General features: G+C 37.7%; 1 protein-coding gene across 2 annotated transcripts in view; it reads left to right on the top strand.

Moving 5' to 3' along the window:
- The window catches only part of AKAP6 (A-kinase anchoring protein 6), a 403,624-nt gene that overhangs the window by 152,826 nt on the left and 246,134 nt on the right, over window positions 1–4,664 (top strand). The gene's annotated exons all lie outside the window — the stretch shown is intronic.

The raw sequence follows: 4,664 nt of genomic DNA, 5'->3' as shown, positions 1-4,664 counted from the left end.
CCCACATTGCCGACTCATGTTCATCTTGGAGTCAATAATGACTCCCAGATCCTTTTCCACCTCCGTGCTGACAAGAGGGGAGTTCCCCAGCCTGTATGTATGGTGCCGATTGTTCCTCCCCAGGTGCATCACCTTACACTTGTCTGTGTTAAACCCCATCCTATTCTCCTCTGCCCATCCTTGTAACCTATCTAGGTCCAGCTGTAGCCTGTTGCTCCCCTCTATTGTGCCCACATCCCCCCACATCTTGGTGTCATCAGCAAACTTGAACAGGGTGCTTTGCACCCCCTCATCCAAATCACCAAGGAGTCAATAGATAGAATACTCTTCTGAGCAGGCATTTCTTATCTGGTAAGGTGCCTCTGAGCTCTGTTATGAGACTCTGTGATGATGCAAATTACCTTGACCAAAGGCAGGAGGAGATGTCAGGTTTCAGGCGGTCAAAGTTGCTTCCTTCTTTGTAAAATGATGAAGATTTTATTTCACAAATATAGTGTTTTTTTCAAATGTTTTTCTGTCAGTAGAGACTGGCACAGAAACTCTTCTGTAGAGAAACCCACAAAGAATTACCTTCTTTCAAAATATCCATTTCAGGTGTTCTCTGTAGGTTTAAGGCTAGGAGCTACTCTCAGTTAAGTGTGCCCTCTTTAAAAATGTCTAGTGTCCCCCATTGTTCCCAGTGTAGCAGAGGTGCCCTCAAAGAAAATGATAGCCCTGTACCATTAGGGCTATCACACTAAGTACAGAGACACACTAATGAATGGGTGAAAGGAGCCATCTATGCTAATGGTAGTGGATGGCCTTAGTCTTACTAAAATCAATAGAAAATGTCAGCTGCAGAAGAAAGGACAATTCTTTGTGTAACTTGTGGAATACAACAATCAAAGAGTATGTTCTGCAGTTTGGGGGAGGCCACATTATTTTGCATACATGACAAAGATTGAATCTTTTCTGTAATGGTAACATTCAACTCATACTTAACTCTGAAACTGCAACTGCTGTCTCCACAATACTGCTGGCATTGTGTTTTAGACTAGTAGAAAGGGGCTGTCTCTTGCATAGCAGCATAGTTTAAGAGACATAGGGGAAATAAAAATTTCATATATTAACAGACGCTTTGTGAAAAAGAAACCTTGACTGAAATCATTTTACATTTAACAATGTTTTTATTCCCAGGAAAACACATTCTAGTAACTCTTAAAACTAAATGGGCATCAAGTGCCTGATGAAAAACATGAAGGTATATTAAATAGGGTGTGTCTCAGTAAAGTATATAAAAATATGCCCGATACTGGTAGATTGCTAGATATAAAATACTTGATATTAGATCGGAAATCGTTATGTACAAATGTCATGTGAATACTCTCTACTTATATGACTGTTGACCATTTAATTACATATTAAGTACCATGTAATTAGAGGGCAATGCTGAATACATGATTATTTCTGTGTTAACATAAGTGTGGCTTGCATGGTAATTATTTTTGGATCTACTGAGTGTCATTGTTGAATAATTTGCAAAAGTATGAAAATACTACATACTTACATAGCATATCAAGTAAAACTTGTGTACTTAAATAATTGGCGCTAGCCAAAAAAATAGCAGGAAATATGTTCACCAGCTTTTCACAAAACAGCTGCCATTTGAAACCCAAGGTTTGAATTCCCTGTTTAGTATCTTTGTAAATTGCCATTGCAAGCTATTGGGAGTTAACTGCTCCATTGCTAATACAGCTGGCTATATAAAGCCATCCAAATGCCAAAGCCCTGTTGCTGAAATAAGCAAAGAGAAAGAAACATTGCTTTGCAGAAAATCTTTTGAATGATGTGTCCTTTGCAAGTGGTAAAATATTTTCACTATTCTTGTGGAAAATCCAAATAGAGAAAAATATTTTTTGCCTGAGAAATTATTGATTCCATAATATTTTGTAACAAATGTTCCATGAATAAACTACATACTTACATTGTGGAAATCACCTGAGTCCCTCCCCTACTTCTTTAGCACACAAACTTTAACTTTGTGTTCAAACTTTCCTCCTTTCCAGCTCCTTTATTCAGAACAAAGAAACAATAACATATGTACATTTCACAATACCCCTAATTCACCCTGAGTTTGGCTCTCCTTCCAGTGCTTCCTCAGCTTCAGCTCCTTGCTTTTGTTCTCCTCAGAGAATCATTCTCATCTCCCTTATATTTGTGGTGGACTTACTGAATTTTCTCTGTCACAATGCAGTGCTATAAAAACATGACAGGATGCATGGGTGGCTGCCATATAAAGGGGCAACAGTAGTGGCAGCAACCGCAGTCATAATCATATGGTTATGACAGAAGCTTTTTCTTTTGCCCCTCCATCCCAAGCAGCATCTGGGGCAGTTGCCCCTGTCACCCCACCTTAGTTACACTACTGATTACAATAAATCAACAGAATTTAAGCAGCTCTGTTAAGAGTTCAGCACTTGCTGATATGATGGGCTAACAGATTTAACAGATTAGGCAGTTCTTGTTTTGTTGTTGTTTGCATACCAGAATGAACACACACCAGAAATCTATCAAAGACAAAAATACCAAGTACCTGTGGGTGCACATTTCTCACGAGGCAGCCACTCTCTCCAATCTCTCAGTTCTAATCCTCAAAAGGAATTTACAAAACACCTTTCGTAGACGAGCCTACGAACTACACTTCATAAACCTATCAGATACAAAAAATCATGGACTAAATATAGACATTATATTTATGGCACATTATAACCTGCCTAACATCTGATTACCCCACGTAACCTGTCTGCATTTTACCAGCTACAGTCTATCACCCGTTCAGTATTCCTCCTCCCTCCCCCTACCTACATGTCACACACCTATCGTCTCCCATTCCCTCTGATCCTCACTGCCACACATTTGTGTTTTTACAGACCTGCATGTTGCATATTGGCTTCAATTCTATTCAGGAGAGCACACAAAACAGCAAGAGACTCTCTCTATGCCTGAAGAAGGGTGTTTGTGCCCGAAAGCTTGCAAAGAACAATTTTTCCAACTAATTAGTTTGTCTAATAAAAGATATCACATCTATCCAAAGAACCTTGTCTTTCTATGTCCTTAGACTAAAATGACTACAACCAACAACTCTGTATGCTGTCATGGCATTAATGAGTTAAGAAGCCAGTATTAGGCCACTGCAAGTTTTATAAAACATATATAAATATAGACTAGCAGGTGGGTTTGAGAACTGTTTCTCAACTTGTATGTTAAAGTTGCTTTATTTAATTTATTTCCCTCCTCTCTTTTTGCTCTTTCTTTCAATTCAAAGGCATCGTGCCTTTCTGGGAAAGATTAAAACAAATTTGGAGTTTGTAGGTCAAACTGTTTTGAAGTTGTGTTTTCCCCAACACAATACAATAGAAGGGAAAAAATCCAAGAGGTGAGATAATATCACTGTTTGGTACTGCTCCTTTCTTTCCAAATGTCTGGTTTAATGTTGTCCTTTGATGTGCTGACTGCATCTCTACACTTTAAATATATATATATAATATATGTAATGCTCATTTCACATGTATATATTACAAATATCTTTAACAAGTCACATAAAATGGCTGTGAACTGTGTTGTACAGAATTATTGTCCCAATTTTTCTTGGGCATTCAGATGCTGTAGCTAGTAGCTGTAAATAATAATAATAATAATATTTAATACTACTACTAATAATAGTAATGTAGCTAAAATTTTGAAAACTAGCAGCTCACTAGAACAAACTGCCAGTTTACTTTGCTCCTATTTGTACTTACATCTACACATGATTGGGTGATCTTTTTCTTTTGAGGTCACTGTGTTGACATAAGTTTAATTTCTGCTGAGTTTCCTGCATTTTGACAGCATGTGTGCTTTGCAGAATTTATCAGTAAAATCTGAATTTTGCACAACTAGAAAATTGCAACTCAAACCCCAGAAGTTTGGCCCATCTTTATTCATCATATCTTACTTCTTCAGTTAACATTATTACTGGTTAATAGGTGCACCTGAAAATCAAGCTGTATTGTAATATCTGGTGTGTTATGTTAAATGAATCTTTTTAGGGCAGCAAGTCTTTTTTTCCCCCCTAATGAAGAAGAATACCTCATCTTTTCCAATTTTCGTATCAAACACATCCACATCATCTTGAGACAGTGCCACATCCAGCTGCATCTATACTCAGCTTCAATTACATGAAATTACCCAACCTACTCTCAGGTCCTTTAGGTTCTCTTTTGCTATGTGAGGCACATGCATGGTGCATTTCCCGTGAAGTGCATGATTACAAACTATTCAGCTCAAGCCTGTTTTAAGTAAACAGTAAATTAAATATTGTCAGTGCTTGTTCAAACTTGTTCTTATGAAGGAACTTCTAGAATAGGTTTCATAAATGTCTAGACTTACGAAAGGGAGTAATGGCTGTAAAAATCCTTCTCATGGCATACTCTGTTTGTGCCTGTAGGCTCTCTTCTTTTCATTCTGTTTGTCTTTGCTTGTTTTAGCATAGGATTTGGACATTTTGAACAGGATTAAATGAAATGCTGAAGGGGAACAAAAATCATGCTTAAGTTCTGTTCTTAGCAATGAGTGTTTTGTAGGTGGATAGAACACAGAGTACAGTATTCTACTAACCAAACCTGAGCAACAGACTCCCCCTAACT

This window comes from Gavialis gangeticus, unplaced genomic scaffold (assembly GCF_001723915.1).
Source record: "Gavialis gangeticus isolate Ggan-Ray unplaced genomic scaffold, GavGan_comp1, whole genome shotgun sequence".
NCBI lineage: Eukaryota > Metazoa > Chordata > Crocodylia > Gavialidae > Gavialis > Gavialis gangeticus.
Note: the sequence above shows the minus strand (reverse complement) of the source record. Positions and strands in the feature narration are given on the sequence as shown.